The following is a 21,938-nucleotide window of genomic DNA, read 5'->3' as shown; positions in this document are numbered from 1 at the left end:
CTCAGATTTACTTTTTCCCCACAGGTGTTCTAAAGTATTGCTGGATGTACAGAATATGACAGCTCCATAATCTGATAAATGAATGTTAAAATACAAAACCAGTTCCACTGTTTAGTGGTTTCTGTCATTACCATTCAGGTTTGTCTTATGTCAAGAAGCTGGAGTGTATGGGAGGTGACTTGCATAAACTATTGGGTTACTCTTCTGTTCACCTTTTTGGTCCTTTTTTTTTTTTTTTTTTTTTCTTAGGTAGTGGTCCTCTTAATTCAAAGAAAGGAAAAAAAACCCCACCAAAACAGAAAACCTACCTTGACCCTTACTTCTAATCATCTCATGTAACCGATGGACTGCTGAAACAATAGCAGTCCAATCTGATACAACAACATCTTATTTATAGATGGAAGCAGCTGCATCCTCCTCTGTCTTTGCATGCAAGAAGCCCTATTGTTTTCAAGTCACCAGGTTAATGAGACTGTGGGAAAACAAAAGCCTGCTATAAAAGCATTATTAAAGATAATTATTTAACACAAAAAGGAAGGGAGGATGTGGCTGGTATGACTTGCTCTTAAACTTGAGTTAGGTGTGGTATAAATGTAGAAGTTATCAGCACTGTCAACTTAAGCTGTAGTATAGCCTTGAGTTTTCTTGTGGATTCTTATATCACATTTAATGTTGGGCTACATTAAAAACATTTGATTCCACAGGCCTGCAATTTCTGACGAATGAGGGCTGAACATTAAATAAGTTCAGTAGATAGAGAAAAGTCCCTGCCCCTTTATAGTCCTTTTCCACCACTGAATGCTTTCTACTTGCATGTTCCCCCAGGTGGGTTATCTGCCTGCGGTGCCCAGAAGGATGGTGTGGTTTATCAGCAGATACTGCTGTACCGTCCTCATCTGGTCACTGGGGCAGGGGCTTGCTGAGGATGCAGCAGGGGGTGGGCACTTTCTGGTGGTATAGCTTTTTTCAGCTAGGAAATGCTCCTCTGGGACCTGTGACCAGCTGGCTGGCCTCTGGAGCTGGAGCATGGAATTTGGGAACTGTAATAGGTTGTTAATCCCTCTGTTGTCATCCTCATTTTTCTCCTCTGTTGGATGCCCTAGATGGAAGGATTTCTGTCTTCATGGGAGAGCTCTCCCAGGCTTAGGGGAGCATCCTGAGCTTCTTTACGGGTCCCTGAAAGTCTGTGGATGAGCAGCCTGGACCTCTTTCCCCGTCCTGTTTTGATCAGGCATTTGGTGTCAGTTTAAGGACCACAGTCTGTGGGGAATGGAATACAGCTCAATCCAGCGTGTGCTCCCCTTGTGTAGCACCTGCTCCTAGGAGCAGTAAGGTATTCCCCATCTAGTTCATCCTGTGTGTGGGTGAAAAAAAGAAAAAAATTGCTAAATGGAAAATATTGGATGATAGGAGCATTAAGAGTGACCATTTTTTTTCAGTGCAAACTCAAGTGACAACAGGAAGGCCTTTCATGTGAAATACTCTTTTTATTAAGAATGTACCTTTAAAATTTGTGCAAGTGAAAGTCTGACTAAATAATCAAGTATGTGTTAAGATCAATTGACATACAGGAACTCCTCTGGGCATCTTCTGCAGTATACTTGTAACTTACAGTGACTGTGTCTTTTGAAAGCCATCTGATCCTGGTGTAACTGATAAGATTTACTGAATCCTTTGGGTAGGCTGAATTTATTTTTTTTTTACCAATCTGCAAGAAAAACAACAAAGACTCCAATAGTCCCTGAAATTTCTAGTATGAATTGTCTTGTTTCAGGTTCTGGGTTATTGAATTTCACTGTACCACCTTCTGTTGAGCTGGGATTTAGAAGTCTGACATGTGATGCTTGCTTGCAGGTGGTCATCAAGTCTGGGTACCTCAGAACCGTCTTTTGGTTCATCTTGCTTGAGCTGATCAGCACTTTTTTTTTTTAAGCTTAGGAAAAGTTTGTGTTCTAGATCTGACACTGGTTGTTCTTTCCCTGTAAAGTGGTTACAATAGTTTTACAGGAGAGAATCCCATATCTGAGTTGTGGAATATACTGAATAGATAATGTTTTTACAATTAGAGTTTTAGACTTTTTTTTCTAATTTCAGTTAAAACTTGGCTTTAGCTTAGTGATTTGAAACATTATGCTGTTCCAGGATAGAAGATATTTTTTGGTGGGGGTGCGGTGGGGTGGGTGGTGGGTGTTGGGTAAGGCTTTTTTTAAATTTGCATCCATTATTGAACTGTAAAGGTAATTAAAAACAAAGGCTTTATTTTACTGGTCAGCTTGTTACTTGGCTTGTGTTGTAATGTGTTTATAGTATAACACATCTAGAGAGTTTGTTTTTTAAAATGAGACATTTTTATTAAAAGAGCAAGGTAATATCTTTTTCCTCTGAAATGTATTTTTATTTTTAGAAGAAGCCATTATTAGGGAGATGTTTTGCACTGTTTAGGTCTCTTGACCCTTCTTATGTTGTTGAAAATCTAGCTTCAGTAATCTTTTTGTGTTAGACTGCTTTGTTGCATGGATTCTTTCGTAAACAGATTAATCTCTGGGTCTTGTGACTGTATTAATCTTGCTCTGCTGCTTAGGTTTGTTGAGGGATTTCTAATAATTAGGACGTCTTTGTGCTTGGTCTCAAAACAGTTACTGTTTTTCCTGGGATTCTAATGGTAAAGTAGAAAACAATGGAGACAACCAGATGTATTAGCAGTAAGAGGTTATTTGGTTACTTTTGCTTTTCATGTTGTGTAAAAAGCTTATAAATATTTAAGTAGTTTTTGCAAGATACTGACCTGAAGCAGAACCTTCTAAAACCATATTAACTGTGGGGTTCAGTGTTGCTATGTTTATGTAGGAGATGTTTTTTTTTTTTTTAAAAAAAGCAGACTTCTTTTAAAACGTGCAGGAACGTTATTGCATCTTCTGATACTTCACTATGGGTGCTTGTAAACTGTGAACTACTGTGAGGCTAAATCAAAGATTTTAGTAATGTCAAATGTATTTCTACAGTAATGGGATTCTTCTTGAATGGCATCTAGGACTTTGAACAATCACATGGTGTCACTTCTTGCTGAAAAATTTTTACTTATCTAAAGAGCTTGTTTGTTTTGCTTCCTCATGCCTTTCATTAATACAACATTCTGGAGAAAAAATGTTGACACCAGAGCCAGGTACTGAGAGGCTGTGGAATATTTGTGAAGAAATCTTGTGCATATTTTGTTGCAAGTCTATTTCAGTATATTGCTTCCAATTATTTAATTTTCAACATTTTACTGTTGCTTCAGATGATTTTAGGGTGCTTTTTAGTATCAAGTGAATAGCGAATGCAAGAATCCTTTGTTTTGCATGATGCTGCTTGGTCAGGAATTGTGTGTTCTTTGGGTCTACCCATAACCAAACCTTTCCATATGTGATTTTGGTGAGTGCATGCTTTACTAAAAACAACATACAAAGCACCCTCCAGGGGTTAACCTGGACACATGTGAGCTATCTCAGTGTTGTGAGTGCATTTTGAGACTTTCCTCTGCTGGTTTGAGGTCAGAAATAAAACTTATTCTTGGTAATAGTTGTATTAACCACTCAAACAGCAGGCTGTTCAAGTGAATGAAATGCTGTTAACCAGAAGGACAAGAAGAGCATTTTTTGAAATTAGTTTAAGAGAATGAGATTACAGCCAGAAAATTGTCTTGTCAGACAGCCAGATATTGACTTCTTGGTCTTCCATTGCCAAATGCTCAAGCTCCCCCAGCTCACTCCCCTGAGCTCTCCACCAGCTCACGGTGAGAGCTTGGGCTAGTCCTTTCCTAGCTTGCTGGACAAAATGTTACCCATCAGAGATCTAAGCACTGCTTTCTTTACAAGATCTGAGAATTTGGGTAAGCTGTGTTAACTAGCAAAGCTCTGTTTTTCTTGAGGTCACCTTTTACTTGTAACTGTTATAAAAGTATATTTATAACTTGAAAGTGAGTAGGGTGCTCTGATTTACTAACATAGAACTCACTTTTAGTAACTAAAGTAAGGGAAACTCAGTATTAAATACTGGGTTTAATTTAGAAAGCCTGGGGAAGCTGAACTTTTGTTTCAGGTCACTTGTGTTGGTATGAAGTACTAGACAGGTTTTTTAATTTTTAAAAAGAAGTTATTCAGTGAGCATAAGAATGTGTGTAAATATTTGTGTTTTCAGGTGTTTGATGTTCCCAACTTGTGCCTTATGTGTGCTTCCCAGCCCTTTAGCTCGTTGCTTCCAGTTTCTTTGCATTTCTTGATTTCTTCCCTTCCTGTTGTAACTTTTCTATGCTGTCAAATAGGTTTAAAACTAGCTAGCAGGTTAATACATGATGAAAAGTGAGACATATACAGGTTGTGTACAAAAGCCTTCTTTCTTCAACCAAAAGAATAAATGTATTGAAATAAAAGATGGGATCCTTGATTCACTTGTTTGATATGTATGTTTGAAAAACTAGTCCTTTGTGTCAACCTTAGCTGTTACTATCTCTTTTCTCTGAAGTATCTTTCAACTTTTTTTAGATCAGGTTTGCAAGTTTAGTTCCTGTAAAGCTGTTAGCATAGTACTGAGGTTTTTTCTGCCGGGATACAAAATTAAGCTTAAAAACAAGTTTTCTTTGCTGATAAACCTTTATAATTCCACTCAAATTACTTTTGTGAAATTTTAATATTTTTTTTAAGACTTCCTAGGTTTAATTGAATGAAAAAGAGAATTATAAGTAACTTTCGAAAAGTTTCTGTGAAATCAGGCCTGCTGCAAGTCAATTAGTTTATTACTGGGACTTGTGCCTTCTTCTTTGAGTATGTCTCTGGGTCAGTGTTGAATGTAGTATTTGTTACCCCTCCCCATCCCTTGGGAATTCTAAATCACTTGAAGCAAATATAAGACCAGTTGGCCTCACATAAACTCCCATAGTTACCAAGTGAGACCATACTGATGCCACAAGGTGCTCAGCTATTGCCAAAGCCTAAAAAGGAGAAATGCCTAAGGATCTATTATACAACATTGCTGCTCAAAAAAGCCTTTATTCCACTGTTTAACATATATAAATGATGTAATTAATTCCCAAAACACTTAATATTTTTGAAGTAACTCCAGAAAGCTCTATTACATAGCACAGTACAAAGTTAACCTGTAGACTTTGTTACAGTAGCCTGAGTGTAGTGTTGTCCTGTCATCTCCCTGCACCCTCGCTGTTGTGACCATTCCCCCAAATGCCAAAGCAGCTCCCTTCCCAACCCCTGCCATCACTGTGATGTAGTTAAGGGTACGTTGTTGACCCTAAATTACCCAGGGCTATCAGCTGGTTTTCTGAAGGGCAAATAGTCTTTGCATATGCTTCAGTGACAACTGTGCTGTGTGTGCCTGTAACCTTAACCTAGTAAATAGCTAACTTCTAATAGCTAGCCTCTTACTTCTTACTCAGCTTGTACCTTCTGTAAGTTCACAGTGCAAGTTAATAATTTCAGAGAGTATGCGTTCTTGCATTCAATCTTGAGTTTAGACTTTTCACATGCTGTTGGAAAGGAAATCAAGATATCCTTGGAAGGAAACAGCTCTGTAATTTCAGGTTATGTGGGTAGTAATCCATGACTTATTGATATACTAAAATGAAAATGTAGTATTTCAGTGCTCACAAAAAAAAAAACCCAACAAAAACATACACACAACCAAAAAAACAAACACACACACCCCCCCCCCCCCCCAACCCCAACCCAAAACCCACAGACCAAGACATCTGCTGTTCTTGGCTTTTACACTCATTCATAAATTTTCCAAAAGAAAAGAAAAAAAAGGCACAAAGGAGTGCAAGTCAATGGCAAAAAAGTGCAGAACTGACCCCTGAGTGAGACAACTGTACAGAGCCAACTAAATCATGACTGTAACATTGGAGAATCTCCTCTGGCAATACTTGCTGTGGAAACTTGAGGAGCAACTGTTTCTGTCACTGTGGTCTTTCATGTGTACAGTACCCATCCGAGCAGAGCTGGCAGAAGAGAGCACATAGTGCATGTGCTGCATCCATACATGGCTTACAAGTGAAAGCAATCTCTGGGAGGTTGCAAAAAAGCCTTCCCAATCCTCCTGGGCAGAATTTCAATTCAGCAGGGCACTAGAGAGTGCAGGCTCCCCCAAACTGTGTCCTTTTTCAAGGCAAGTTTTTGGCCACTCTACATACTAAATGGAAGTGAGCAACTGGGGTTTGGCTGAAGTGGAATCAAGGTGTTATGTGAACTGCAGATAGCTGAGATGTGTTGTTTCTGACAGTGATCCACAGTCAAATCTTGCTTTATTTCTAGTCTGTTCAGTTGTGGGAGAATAAATATCAAGGACAGGCAGTGCAGTCTTGGTGTTCTGCACTCAAAGTAAGGAAAGGAAGGAAGCTGGTGGGGTCCCCTATTTGAGAACAGCCATAAAATATATACAGAATTTTCAAGAAAATAATTGCACTGCTGATTGTTTTCATAGACACATCCAGCTGATGTGCTAGGTCTAGAGCTCCTGACTGTTTCCTGTACCTTCACAAGTGCCAAAAACTTTTTTTTAACTAAAGTACAGCTGGAACCGATGTAGAACTTTTACCAGATTTTGCAGGATTTGGCTGACCATAAAACGTGTGGGGCCTTGGAGTCGCTGCTGCATTCATTCAGTCTTTTTCTAGTATTTGAGACTGCCAAGAGAGGTGACAAGTTCTTTCCTCCTCTGGCAGTTTTTTAGGGCTGTTTGCCCTGCAGCAGGTGCTTTGAGGTGTCTCATTCATTTTTATGCTGGCCATCAAACGTGTCTGTTGTGGCTAAATGCTAGTATTAGTGAAAAAACAGAAGGGAATGTAGTAGAAATAAACTAATTTCTTTGAATTAAGGATGAGGAAAAAGAAAATTGTAGACATATTTGCCGGTTTGTCTACAGCAATTGCTTGGTTCATGAATGAGCAAAAAACCTCAGATCTTTATGAAAAAGTGGAACTGGTGAAATGGGTTAAAAATGCTGGTGACAGCAGGAAGGCAGAGCAACAAATGTGACAAGTTAGGAACTTTGGCAGAAGTGCCTCTATGTAGAAACAATGACTTTATAACCTGAAACCACTGTAGTTGTGTCACCCATTGCAGATGGAAAGTTTATAGTCTGACTACTGTTTCTTGAACTAGACAGCTTGCCTGAGGCTACTAACCATTTGCAGATTAAATAGATAAAATCCAGCAGATAAGACACCTTTTGATATGTTGGACACTAGAAAGAACAATCATGATCTATGCTAAATGTAACTGAGGATGTTTTAAAAGGAGGAAGTCTCAACCTGTACAAGCTTCCCTGTTGGTTGTTATCTGGATTACATGTGCTTTGATGATCTTTCAAAGAGAGGTCAGGTCCTGTCAGATGCTTTAGCTGAGGCACAGCAGTGTGTGGAGGCAGCAGGCACGCTCTGAGGAAAGCTGGTGACGATGCAGGGATGGCGTGAGTAACTCCTGAGCTATGTTTCTAGACCTGGGGGCAGTGAGCAGGATGCAGAGACACCTTGGGTTTTCACAGAGCTAGTTTCGATCCAGCTCTGTTGCTCCTGAGTAGATTCACTGTGGATCTACTGTCTGCACCTCACTCGCCAGGGTTTCTGTGGCTTATTTCACCAGCAGAGAAGTGCTGTCTAAATGTATGGAGACTCTTGTGGGTATTGCCAGGCTCCTGACTTAATAAGCCCTTCCCAGTGGGGTTGGAGAGTAAAGATCCGAAACAGTAATTAGCTCTCCTGGTACCAGCAGAAGGCCAGTGGAGGCCAAAGCTAATAACAAGGCTGCCTGGATCTTGGTTCTTCGTGCCGAACACCACAGGTGTGGTGTCCTTGTGCCTCGCCCTCCCAGTCCTCTGCAGCCTGAGAGCTGATTTACCTCAGTCACCGTGCCCAGCCTTTGTAGGAGTCTTCTGCTTTTAGTCACACTGTCACTAATCATCCCTCTTCCTCTGTGCCCGAAGCTCAGGAGCGTTGGTGAGCATGGTGCAGCCACACATCCCATCAGGTGCTCCTGGAATAAGCCTTCTGGCTACCACCTGGCTCCTGGAGGAGATGGCAGTACTTTTGCACGGGTATCCTATTCTTGTCATCCAGCATCATCCTAGGCCACTGTATCTTCAGGAAATGTTCACTGCTGTTTGAAATCACGTTTTTCACTCCTATATTCTTGTGCCAGACTCAGAAAGAGGAGTGGAAAGGTGTTTGTCTCATGTTTTAGGACATTCTAGGGCTGTTCAAGCAGGTAATTAATGTTGGTCATATTTCTCAGTACACTTAGGAATGCTTAGATACTGCCATGGTGCTCTTTAGAGTTGGGTTTCTAATAACATTGCAAGGGCTTTTGTGGGGCACCAGTGGGCGAGATCACACCTATTGTCCATCAGAGTGCTTTGGGGAAGGGTGTGACATTCACTGCCATGCTTTAGCTGAGCTCTGTTTGGAGTTGCTTTGAGTGTTAAAAGTGTGTTTTCAGACTCAGCGGTAAATTACTAACTCAGCAGATAACCAGTAATCTCTAACGAGGAATGTGCATACTTTTGATGTCCAATTTTAAAGTTCAAACACATGGTTTTAAGCTGCTGTGAAGGTATGCATTCAGTGTTTAAGAACAAATGTTGCTTGTTCATCAGTTGATAAGCAGTATCTTGTTAAGATTTGGTAAATTGATGGCTGTCATATGCTTGGTCTAAATTAGTTTGCGAAACAACTGGTAAGCTTCTCCATTTCAAGACTTAGTATAAAAGTTTGTAAATAATGATGCTTAAGATATAGGCAAAAATACTCTGTTATGAAACCAAGGGTATGTATTTTATTGTATGCAAGGAATTCAGAGTTGTATCTCTAACTTTTTGCTTAGTTAACTTGCACTAAGCAAATCATATGACATATGGTACCACTCTGGAAAGGCTATGGAGGCTGAAAAACCTGTTTCCCTTTAATATGGGTTGGATTAAGATTCTGAGAGATTGCCTGCTGCTGTCCTGTGGACAGGGTTTTTTGTCTGTCTGTTTGGTTTCTCCATTCCACAACACTTGTTGGTCCTTTGACAGCTGTACCACCCGTCGACTTGTAAATGTCTGTCTTTGTTGGGACCGGTGGGGGGGAGAAACTATTATAACAAATGGAGGCACATTCTTGAACTTCAGTAAATAAATAAAAAAATCAGTTGTGACGTGACAGCCAGATATCTCATTAGCAGTTAATAGAAATTAGACTCTTAATTCAGTAGCAGTTTGTAGACCAGCTGTAAGCAGTCACTGCTATGGGGTTGACTTGTGTTTTTAACTACGCAGCCTCTGGTCACAAAGAAATAGCTGGCAGTATCTCTACCTCTTTACAGTTGTGGATAAAGTTATTGAACAAAAACCACAGAGGCAGCCAAGTTAGGGAATGGAGTAAGCAGTAGATGAGATTTATTCACAACTTCTGGCCTTTTCAGGATCTTGTGCATGTGAGTGAAAATCATGTCTGTATGACCATCTCTGTAACCTGAAGTACAAATGCAGTGTTTTAAAGCATTGAGTAGGAGATTTGACAAACAATATAGGTGTTAGGGCTTGGTGTTGAGTTTTCTGATGCATGGAAGTGGCTTTAGCTCTGATGTATCCCATCAGCAGGTGTGATGGCATGAAAGGGATTTCAAAGTGCTGAGGAAGAGCTATCTAGAGCTGCTGATGGGGGATGTTAGAGAGAAAGGTGTTTCCAGATTACCCCCCTCCCAGCATTATGGTTTAACAGTACAGCCAAACCACTTTGAATGGCTTGTTCCCTCCAGAAGGGATTTTTTTAGGGGCTGGCAGAGCATTCCAGTGAAGCTTCACCGTGTGACTTCTCTTACATTCTTTAAGCTTCTGAGGTGTTCCTGATGGTGTTCCCTTGTGGGTGCAATGCTGGGTATGACTGAATCAAGAGAGTCGAGTCCTTCCCTGTAAGGGCAGTGATCTGTTACATTGGCTGAAGCTGCTCTGTGTCACTTGATCTTAATAGGCAGAGGCAGAGCAGATGGGCTGAACCCTGTTCATCTGCCTGTTTTGCTGCCAAGCCGGGGTGGTCCTGCGTGCCCTTTTGTGCCGGGACAGCCTCACGTGGGCTGGCTATGGGTACGTGTGTGACCGCTGCTTGTTGGACTTGGACTGTTAAAGGGTCAGAGCATTAGCCTGAGTCAGAGGAGGCAGCTTTGGCAAGTGGGGTTGGCTCGCTGAGGCGTCGGATGCTCTCCCAGTGCCCGAAAGTCCAACTTATTTGGCAATGGAAGGCCGTTAGTTCGTTTTTTCCGTCTTGTTTTATGGTACTCAGAGCTGCATGTAGTTTGCAGGGTGGTGACCTGAGAGGGGCCATGCTTTGTCACCACCATAACCTTGTGGATGATTGACCTGTATGGATGTTTACCCATTTGACATGAAAATCTCTTAGGTGGTTGGTGTTTTGCTTCGAAGAGTGCAGAGTGCAAAAATTGCTCTGGTCAGATCAAAGCAGTGTCCCTGTTAAGCCCATGTGAGATATGGAAATTGATTCATCCCCGAGTGATATTTAACACACACACCGCCCCCCGCCCCCCCCCCCCCCCCCCCCAAAAAAAAAACCCAAAAAAACCCACCAACTTGGGTCCCTTTCAGAATCCTATCATTGCTGATAGGAAGGAAAAAACCCCAAACAACCAAAAGATAAACATTTGGAGTTGTTAAATGCAGCCTCTGTTTCAGGAAATACCTGAGCTAACAAATAAATTCAGGCTTGGAGATTATTCTGTGGAAAGTACTTCAGCATTTTTCAAATGTTTGCCTCCTTTGCACAGAGGAATATTTCCAGCTCTGGGAGAATGTGATCACCAGCAGCTTTTGAGGTGAATTTTTGGGTGAGGATTGATTTGACATGCAAATATGTACTTCAGTATGATCATTTGCCTGATAGTCTGGGGCTAATTTTCATGTGACCTACTGTTGATGCTTCAAGTAAGATTAATATCTGTTGGAAGAAATGCTCTGAAATATGCTGCTGTAAATTCAGCTGCTCCAAAAAAAATAAATGAACGTGATTCTTTTAAAACATGAAATCATATGGCAAAGCTTTTGTTTAAATGTAAGCTGAACTAAGAGGAGTTGTATGTTTGAATGTTGGGAAAATTGTATCTGTCTAAATGAATCTTAATGCTTTCTTTAAACACATCAATATAAAGGTGTGTATCAGGGTATTATAAACCTTTGAAACTAGTTGTGGTATAATCTTTTCTCCCCCTTCTATTGTATATGATTTTTTTTGATTAATAAATATAAAGAAACTGAGCAACACGTTTTTTTCTTAAATAAAGACAAAACTATCCAAAGCAAAGAGGAATGGTGCAGTTTTACTTCAGCAAATACCCGCTGTTGTCTCGGTGGTTGGAAAGGCGAACTTTATTTTTGTTTTGTTTGTTTTTGTGTTTTTGCTTTGGTTGGTTGCAAGCCAGCAACATAAAATGGTTGTAGGCCAGCCACAGAAAATAACTTACTGTATTTTCTGTTGATTATAGTACTACTGAGATATTTCTGTTGCAAGTTCTGGCAGAGCGCACCAGCGCTTGCTGGTTCCTTTTGTTTCTGGATGTGAGTTGTCATGGTAATAAGTCAGAGAGCTGCAGCTTGAAGCTCCTCGCTAGCCCAACCCTGGGTTGGTGGTTGCCATTTGCAACAAGTAAACTCTGGAGGGGGTGGTCGTCGTCTCCCCTGGCATCATGGGCTTCTAGAAAATCCCAGTTTAAAAAGTGGAGGTGGCTCTGATGCATGGGGTGATTCTGGAAATGAGCGTGTTGCTGGCTGGGTTGCAATTCAGTTGTGCTTGGGAACTGATTTTTCTCAACCAGAAGGTGAGGTTTGTGCTTCTGTGTTGGTTTTGGTTTTGTTTTGTTTGTTGGTTTTTTTTTTTTTGCTTGGCAAGAGAAAAATCTAAGAAGCAGAGGGTAGAGTGTCATGACATTCAGCACTTGCCACAGTGCTGAAACCCCCAGGGCTTCTCGGTCCCAGTGGCACAAGGAGGTCTATTCCATGATATTGTTTTAACAGCAAGGTAATGCCATATGTCCAAGAAGTTATCTGAAATGTGAGCAGTTGGGACCGTTAGAGCTTTAGATGCAGACAGATGATCACAAATGACTGTGCAGCGGTGGCTTACCAGGTTACCCCTTCGTCAGCTGAACAACATTGCCGCCTTAGCCTGTTGTTAAATTTACAAAGCTTGTTTGCCATGGAAAGGTTAAAATGTTCATATGAGCAGTTATCACAGATCAGTTGGCAAGACAGCTCTTTAATAAGACTGTGCCTTATTTGCTCGTGATTTGAAATACCTGCCCCATTTAACAAATCTGGTATTCTATGAAGACAAAGTGTATGTTGTATTTTTTTAATGATCATAACCTTCTTAAAGATGCATTTGAAGAAGGAATATTGTATAGCTGTGGTCACCACCTGGCTATGATGTCAAAGTACCGTGACCTAGACTTTACAGAAATTTAAGGTTTTTCAGAAAAAAAGTTTTTCCTCTTGCCCATTACAAGGAAAGTTGTATGAAGATTTCATCTAGACCAAGTCTGGAGTGATGTGCTTCCTTCACAGCAATTTGTTTGGCTTAGTTATGACTAGATTGTCTGTATTACAGTCCTTGTGCTTAAACTGGTATCATGGATATTAGCCGTGGCTGCTTTGAAACCTGTAGACTAATTAAGCACTCTAAAAAACCCCATCACCAGCAAAAGTCCCTGAGAATTGTCGTGTCTTAATCTTGCTCTGACAGTTCTTGGGGAATCCTTTAAGCATAGCTAACTGCTAACGCTGTTTTTAGTAGGCAACCCTACCTGATATACTGTGGTCTCCTTTTCCTGGCCACCATATTTGCTCTTCCTGATGTTGTTCTCTAAGCTGGGGTCCTTTAAAATGCTTCTAACATTACATCTAGGTGCTAATTAGGAGTTACCTTTTGGCTGTTTACTCCAGGACTCTTGTGTATTGCTTAATTTTTCCCTGTTTGGTTCTTTGTTCCTGATTTTTTTTTTTTTAAAAAGACCCAAATTTTATTTAAAAGCTGCCAATCATTATAGTCCTCTGTATTTGGATAAACTCATACAAAACTCATCTCTGCTACAATTAGTTGTTTAAAATAAATCCCACTGTATTTAGTAGCTGATATATTTGTTAACGCAAGATCAATATTCATTTAGTAGAATATTGAGTCTTATTCCATATTGCTAATAGAAAATGTGGGACAAATAACAGACTGTCTCAAAACAATTTGAGACTCTCCTTAGCATTACCAAAAAAAAAAAAAAAAAAGAAAGAAAAAAGAAAAGAAGAAAAGCCCCTAAAAACTGACATAACTCTGCAAGAAAAGATGTGAATGTTTATGCGATGAATGTGAAAATGGATAGAACAGACTTAATACAAGCTTCCAACTGTTGGCTATAAATATTGGAAAGGCGCGAAAAGGCAATTATATATATTCTTAATGGTGAAAAACTTAATTGCGTTTGATAATTATGGTCTGTGCAGTCAGTAGGAGAGGTCTTTTGTAGTGAAACCATTTTGTTTGCATTTGGACATGCAACCAACGTTTGGGTTTTTGACTACAGAACTTAGGCTTTTGTGTTAAGCATTTAATTGTCTGACTTCTGAGAGTCTGGAAAGCAGAAAAGAAATGCATGGTGCTACCCTGTAATTTCCTATGCTCATTAGTTTGTTCACTGACTTCTACGAGATGGCAGGCTTTAATTTCCCGTCTACCCGTTCCACGTTTATCCCCATCTTATGGGATGATTATAATCATGAATGTCGTAAAGCTTTTAGCAGAATAAAGTAAAGAAATTATGACCAGCAGGATATGTTGAATCAATTGTACTAATCTTGAGCCGGTGTTAAAAGTCTGTTAGCGTGGGTGGGTCATTGAACCTTCCAACTCATTTTTATACATTTGAGCAGGTTCTGCTGGCAAGATGGAAAACCAAAACCTGTTTATGTTGTTATATGTAAATCTGTGAGGTATTACATGGAAGTAGAGGTTTTTAACCCACTTCCCATTGGAAAAAAAAAATCTAAAGTGCAAAAATAGACATGTAATGAACTTCTCTTTTGAGGGAAGCTCATTTAAAAGGAAAATAATTCACAAAACAAACAACATGTATTTAAAAGACAGGAAGGCTGATTTAAGTATCCGCTTGAAACATCTTGTTTCTCTGTGACTGTGATACTATGGTATTTCTCTAGCCTCTGACTTTGAGGCAGTAATGCAGCTGAAGGCTTTGGATAAACATATTTTTGTTCTCTACTGGGACAACTCCCAGTTAAGACAAACCAGGAAAATGGGATTTCTCCTTTTTCTTTATGAGGTTTTGGAGTTGTTCCTGATTAGCTTCATGTGCAGGTACTTCAGTTCTGGATTAAAATTGCCTGTTCCTCCTGTTTCTAATTCAGTTTAAAAATTCTACCTGTAACCCAGAGCAAATGTCCGCACCTTCCTCACAGTGGAGCTAAAAATAACGATTTTTTGTGTGTCAGCAAGTCTTGCCAAGATCAATAAACTTGCCATATTCCTTTCCTACTGTCGAGGTGAAGACTTGTGTGTTGGCTTGATGGTCTGTAAACTGCCCTTTTGGTAAAGGCTGATTCCCAAGGTTGGTCATGCCTGGTTGCTGTGGAGTAATGTTTTGTCATGAATTTCCTGAAATATAATGCATGTTTGTCGAGACAAATTCATACAGGTTTAACACTGTAAAATTTTTCAGAACTTTAGTGGCTACTAACACATTTGGCTGAAGTACAGATAGCTAATTGGCATCTGATGGCTCTAGCAGACCTTGAAATTCAGGAGTTGCCTTTAAATCCCAGTCACCTGTTTGGAGTATGAGTGAGAAGGTATTTGGTTTTAGAAACTCCTCAGTTGCAAATTGTCTCATCATTGTCTTGGGGAGCTGCAGTTTTGAGGGAAGCCAAGCTATTGCCTGGAATAGGCAGTTTATGAAAAGGTTCACTAGGCTGGTGGGTGGCAAACTGAGGACAGCAAAGATACTCTAGTACGGTCAATTGTCTTCTTACCCATGTACCTGTCTTTGCTCCCTCCCTGTCTCCAACACTCTTGTTCTTGCTTCCCACCCCTCCAGTTTTCACATTTTTCCTTTGCCAAACAAAAGGAAAAACTTGTAATGGCAATGTGGTGTGATGGATGACGCTTATCAGAGCAACTCTGCTGAGCTGAGGCCCCTTGAATCTGTGTCATGAATGTTGAGTTTCCAGGCTTGCAACTTGTCTGGGAGCTGATGGTGCTGCTCCTGGGGAAAGGGAGGGCTGTGCTGGGCTGGATCAGGTAGCTGGATGGGTCTGTCTTACTCTTGGCAGGAAAACAGGAGTCCCACAGGATAGATATGCAAATAGGTCTGTGCTAAATGTGGTTGATGAACACCATAGGAACTTCTTCAACCCTGCTGTGAGATCATTTAAAAGGGTAGTGTCACCTGATTCTGCAGGTTTTCTGTTTGAAGAATTGGACTTCAGTATTAAAAATATCGTTTGGCTGAAGGAAATGCTAATTGATTGTTATGCAAAACTGATAGACCAAGCTTTGCACCCTAGACTGTGCTTAGAAACTGAATGTATTAAGAATTGGCAGTTTCATTTGATGTTCAGAAATAAACTTTTATTAATTTTTGAGAGTTTACAATTTTTTATATGTTTTAACATAGGCTGATATAAAGGAAATAGTTGTTTCAGGTAAATTTACAAAAGTAAATTACATAATCTGTATTCATCCTTAAAATATAACCCATGGGATTCATTCACAAAAGTACCAATTTGGGCTATTTGACATAAGTAATTTCACTCAAGTATTTCATTTGCATCTGTGTAGCAGCCAATTCAGCACCAAGTCAATAATTTTTTTTCCTATAACTTCGGCTTTAGTTTTTTTAAACCACAGATCTCTATATACACTAGTAAGAATGGCTTGCAGAAAAATGCTTTGGTAGCTCTACAGGGAAGTTAAAAAGAATTTATCTTGAATTGTAGTGTAATAGGTTGGATTCTGGCAGGCTTCCTGTGTGGCAGCCCCTTCTACCTGAATATGAAGGTCCTGATGTAAGAAATAAATGTAAAAAATTTGTAGTAGGTGACAAATACTTCATTTTAATCTCTTCAACAAATTAGTCTTGGTATAGCTCACTGATAAGTGCATACATACCTGGGCATGCTCCTGCACAGCAGCTGTGAGTGTGTTTAGGTTTTTTCCCACTGCTAGGAAGCTGGAGGTGAAGATGAATACTTCATCTTCATGTGTGCGTGGCAGGTGTTTTGGTATCAGCAATACTGGAGTTTTTTGTCATGGTGTAAGCATGTTTTTGTGGTTTTGCTCCTGTCTCTTGGCATCTTAATATTTCCAAGATGTGGGCTTACCCTTAGGGTAAGGTCTTGTCTTCGAAGATAGGTTTGGCTGGGATAACTGACATAGCTTCCTCCCCGCTTGCCCAGCCCTTCCTTCAGAGGTAGCTGTCTCTGAAGGCAGTAACTTTTATTGTCTCCTGAGCTGCTGCTGGTGAGAGCCTGGCATGTTAGTGTGAACCAGATGTGAACAAACCTACTCAGGAGCAGACACGTCTGTTCTGTGGACATGGAAATTTCTGTTTAAGCCATACGGGATTGATGTTGCTGTAGTCCAGTCTGTTTCTTTTGGCGATGCTGGCACTGCTTTGGCCTCAGTGAGCCAGTACAGGCAGCCAGGTGTTAAATCAATGCTAGTGGAAAAAAAGAAGATATAAATGCTTGGTATAGCTACCTGAGTGGCTGAGAGTCAAATGGTTTTAGATGCTGGATGCAAGAAGAAAAGGGAAAAAGACAGGATCCTGCAGCAGCTACAAGTAAAGAGAGGCAGGACTTCAGCAACCTGGGTTTGGATTGTGGCTTCATTGCTCACTAGGAAGAAAAACTTGGCATTGCTGCTTCTGTTAGTATATCATGATTTGGGGGAAAGGGCATTAAAATACTTGAAGAGAAAAGGGAGGTTCCACTTTGAGCTAAAATAACTGTTTAGTCAGCCCTATAGAAATGACAAACACCTCCCTTCCTGCCAACGGTTTCATGATCTGTTTAAACCCATCAAAAACTTTTGAGGTCCTACCTTCTCCCTGCTGAATGAGCTGTTGCCTCTGTGACCCCAACACTGGACCTCGTGGGTTTCATACTGCCAACAGAGAGGCTTGAAGTTTGGTTCTGGCAAGCGGGTGCTCACCCTGGGGCCAGGGAGGAGGTAGGGGTGCAGCAGGGAGGGACCAGATGTGATCTCCCGTTTTCCCAACAGTGAAACCTGGGTTTGGGGTGGGGTCTGGAGCTGCCAGGTGTGGTGGAAAGCAGGTTTCCCCCGCCCACCCTGCCCAGGCCTGGTGCTACTGGTGGTTGGCTGAACGTGAGCTAAAGATGAGTTATTTTAACAAAGATCAGCCTTTCAAAACATGTAGGCTCAGCAGGCAGATCTTTTTGAGCCTAAGGTGAATATTCGGTGCTTTGAAAAGGTCCTTTTTTTTTTTTTTTACATCCTCCAAGACAGTGAATTGAGGAATTAGCTTGTATTTTATTTTTACCCTTTGATTTTAAATAAACCAAACTATTATAAGATGAAAGCTTCTTTCTGCTTGCTTGCCATTTAACAGAAATGAGTGAATTTCTTACTGAAAGCAATGAATTTCTCAGCGCAGTATTTTGCTTTTTTACCATGGCAAGGATGAGCAGTTGGGCCTGTAGTTTCACACGTTAATGCAAACCAGGACTGAAACCACTGTAAGTCTGCAATTTTTAGATATGTTTAACTTTTTCAGTCCAAAGTAGCAAACTTTCATGTGTCTGTCACTTTACTAAAGTAAAAATTTCTTCATTAAGCTAGTATGAATTTGGGGCCAACATTCTGGTTTGCGTTTGTCTGGTTTGTGTAACTGGCATTGCCAAATACGTTTGAAGCACAAATGAAATGGATAGAAATGTCTGAGCATAAGCGTATGCAGATTTTTATTAGAATGGAGAGTGGAGGTGAGGTTGCAGACCGATGTGTTCCTACAGATCTAATTGAAGTTGAGCTGTGTTAAAACTTGAGTCTGTTTTGTTTCAAAGTACAGGCAGAACTTAAAACTGAGCCAGCTGACACCACAGAAACAAACAAATTAAGAAATAACACTGAATTAAACAAATTTTGAGCTGCTCCACACATAGCAACCCAAGCATATGACTTTGGCTGCAGTACAAATTTAAGCATACATTTCAGTTTTCTAGCCTTCATTTAAATAAAAACATCATTTAAAAACTGCTAATTTGTGCTTTGCATTTAACTTTTGGTTTTGGAGTTTCCATTAAGATGTTTCTTAAAGCTGTTGCCACAACCTTTGTGGAGAACTTGATTCCTGTAGGAAGATCAGCTGAGCCTTTTCATTGCTTGTGCTATTTTTTTTTTTCAATTCTGCTGGCTGGATAAAACTAGAAAGCAAAAGTCGGTGGTTCCTCTGTGCTTTTGTATAAATAGTCCTTCCTGTAGCAGGTATTTAACCAGTTGTAGTGATGATGATTAACTTTGCTCCTCTTGACTTTTATAAACTGTTATAAAGTTCTATTTTAAAAAATAAAGGGAGAAACTGTGTAAAGAATGACTTTCTCTGAAGTTTCGATGGCTCAGTCTGCCACCTTGTGGTAACTTGAGTTACAGGTGTTGTAAAAGCAACGAAAAAAAGCCTCAGACTGCTCCTGTCACCTGCGTTTTATGTATTCTGTGGATTAGTTGGAGGCAGCTTTCATGGACACTGTGAACTAGCAGAAGTGTTTGTGTAAGTCACACTGGGGTTGAATTTAGCTGCTGCTTTAAGGTTTTGCTCAACTAGCCAGCATAAATTACATAGGCAGGCTGTGCCCTCCTCAAAGACAAAGTTCTTTTCCTGAGAATTTTAAAATTCTAGCTTTTTGGCAAGTATCTAGAATATCAAAATTAAAAACTTTCATAGCTTACATGCCTAAGTTTATGTGCATGTGTTATTTTTGTGAAATGGCTTTTATTAAACCAGCATTTCAAGTATTCGGAATCTGTTTAGGATTTTACAACACTTGGCACAAATATTTCTGAAGGAGTCTTGCATTCCTTTAATTCACTTCTAATTAAGAAGTTGAAACAGCTGTTTATGTTTGACAATGAGTATGTTTGCTAAGTAAGAAAAGCATAGTTTTTCCTGAGATAAATGGAAAATGGAGGTAACCTAATGACAATAACTTGAAATTCTGATTTTATTTCTTTCAAATTGCTTTCCTACTCTTTAATGCTGCAGACTGACTGGAAGTGTGCAGTGTCTACTGACACTATATATAAATATATTCAGCTCTTTTGACTCTACTGTAGTTTTCTGTACCTTGCACTGTTATGGAGAATTTAATTGAAAGGAATGATGCTGGTTGTTACTTAAATTTCAATGCCAAACTTTTGATGCTAGAGGGAGCTGTTTCCTACTAGACGCCCTCAGGAAAGGTACCACTTAACGGGCTGCAGCACTTCCTCGGAAACAATTGTTGGATTTAATGCCAGTGCACATCAGCTGCAATGTTATAACGACTGTTTGCTTTGATAGGACCCCACTGCCACTGGTCTGTTTTCTTGCTGTTTTTTTTTGAAAATCAAAAAGCCCCTGCCTTAGTTCTATCTGTGATGAGATGTATTCAACTGTAGCTTCCCTGTGTTGCTGCAGCAAGCAACCATGGTGGAAGCACAAGTAAAGATTTATTTAGGGTTTTTTTTCCTTACCCCTCCCCTTTTTTAGATCTCTTCAGATCTCTTTATTTAGATGTTTTTAGGTGTCTTTTTTGCCTTTTTCAGGCAAGGACCTTCACCATCTGCAGTTCCTGGTGTGGGGACCTGTGTGATGTTGTATTTGCAGATATTTGACAAGCATGCTTATATTTCGAAGAGGGATTATTTTTTAAAAAACATTCACTAAACTTATCTGTTGCTTATGAAACTGGTCAGAATGACTCCCTTCAGTGATTTAATGCATCCCCCCTGCTTTGAGTCACTTCAACAGCATTCCTCTAGGAACATAACTTGTGTTCTTCACTCCTTTGTACGTCTTCAGGGTTGGTCACTATCACCCAGCAGTTTTGGAACCAAAAGTCCATGGATCCCTTTTACCACACACTTCCACTTTTAGGTCTGTGGATCCTTGTAAGCCAAGCATCCTTAATGGTTCTGTAATCATCTGTGAATCCTTTACTGCACATAAAATCTGTGCCACTCAAAGAAACCTTGGTGCAAACCCATGGCAGAAGGTTACTCGCCTTCTGTTCTGTCTCTGCTTGTTGTTAGACAGGCTTGCTGGAGATGAATTACAGTAGCACCTTCTGGCCAGCCTCTCTTCGACGTAATCCGCTGCCATGGGCATCTGATGATCCTCAGTGGTGCACTCCCAGCTTCCCGCAGCAGCCGGTGGCTTGTGCTGCAGAGTTCGGCACGCCGGGATGAGTGGCAGCAGTGCCACAGGGACTGTCGGGCTTGTGGCTTACCCCGCCGCCGGCACAGGGCTCCCAGGAGCCTCTGCTCACCCCCAGCCTCTCTGGCAAGTGAGGAGGTCACTGACTGCAGCAGACATGTCCTTTCACAGGCTTTTTTTCTTTTTTTTTTTTTTTTTTTAATAAATAAAAAGGGTAAAAAGGCAAGCGACTACTGTATATTCTCTTCAAAGCTTTTTATGTGCGTGCTCCCTCCATCCCAAACCATGCATAATTACTTTTGTCGTTGATGTATCCTCTGCTCCTCACAGGAGGACCAAAGCCTCTAGAGGTCAAGGGAACAGAAAGACCAGAGTACACGTGAAATCACAGCATTTTGGCTTGTGCATTTCTTCCACTTTTTCAAATTGAATGTTTGCTTTTTTCAGTGCGGGAAAAAGATGGTTTTTTTGATACTGAATGAAAGGCATCTATTTAGTCTGAACCATTGAGTATAACTCCTTGTATCTTTTCTGGTCTGTACTGTGGTTTAAACAAGTACAATAACATTTCTACACTTAATGTATTTAACTAGATTTTTAAAAATTTTCTTACTTAAATTCAAGTTCTTTATACGACTTCAGTCCTAACATCTTTGCCCAAGTACCACATTAACATTCTTTCATTGTGGCTGAAAACTGAAGTATTTCTGTACTTCATGGGCAATTTTGAATACACAAATATTTCCTGGTGACCAAATCTTTCATAAATTTATAGCTTTGATATACTATCTGAAATCATCTTCTTAGAGCAAGTTATGAGTGGTATTGGTGTTAGTTTATTCTCAACTTTGTCAGCCTCAGCTGGTGGCTGTGAGCCACTGCCCTGATTTTCAATGAATTATGGATAATACATTGCCTCTTAACTAGCACATTAGAAAAAAAAAAAAAAAAAGGACAATGTAACAGCATCAAATCCATGAGCCAAAGTTAAATAACCCTAGAATTTGTGGGCTGCACTGAAGTTTTTTCTTAAGTGCTGTAGTGATTTTAAGTATAACATTAGCAAAGCCTCTAGACTGACATTAGTGTTTCCATAGTTGCATCTTAGGAAGCTTTAGTCTTGGATGTTGTTTTCATATCTTTATTAATGTTGTTTTGTGAGCTGGATATTGGAGGTCCACAATGGTTAAATGAAACACTTTGCCATGTAACTAGGATTGTATTTATGATTTTTTTATTATCTCATGCCAACTTTTTTTTTTCTCGTTTAAGCTTGTGGTTTACCTTACATTTGAAGAGGATACAATTTTACAAATATTTATGTACAATGGAGTATTTTGTTAAGCTGGTTTGTACCTTTTTCCCTGAACATGAAAAGACCAAGCTTTACAAAATAAATGAAGGCTTTTGGGTACGTTAGCATTAAGAAGATGCACGTTGGTAGTTGCAAAGCAGCTCACTGGAATTCTGGAC

General features: G+C 40.1%; 1 protein-coding gene across 7 annotated transcripts in view; it reads left to right on the top strand.

Annotated features, from left to right (window-relative positions):
* The window catches only part of RAPGEF2 (Rap guanine nucleotide exchange factor 2), a 188,650-nt gene that overhangs the window by 37,375 nt on the left and 129,337 nt on the right, over nt 1-21,938 (top strand). Inside the window, exons 1-2 of one of the 7 annotated variants that reach the window (XM_074866569.1) lie at nt 10,276-10,295; nt 10,803-10,850. The exons of the other annotated variants lie outside the window; for them this stretch is intronic. The gene's annotated coding sequence lies outside the window, so the exon portion shown is untranslated. Of the gene's footprint in view, nt 1-10,275; nt 10,296-10,802; nt 10,851-21,938 lie in introns of those variants that run through there. 7 annotated transcript variants of the gene reach the window in all.

Source organism: Strix uralensis, chromosome 4 (assembly GCF_047716275.1).
Source record: "Strix uralensis isolate ZFMK-TIS-50842 chromosome 4, bStrUra1, whole genome shotgun sequence".
NCBI classification, from domain to species: Eukaryota; Metazoa; Chordata; class Aves; order Strigiformes; family Strigidae; genus Strix; species Strix uralensis.
The sequence above is the reverse complement of the archived record's forward strand: the minus strand, read 5'-3'. Positions and strand labels throughout refer to the sequence as shown.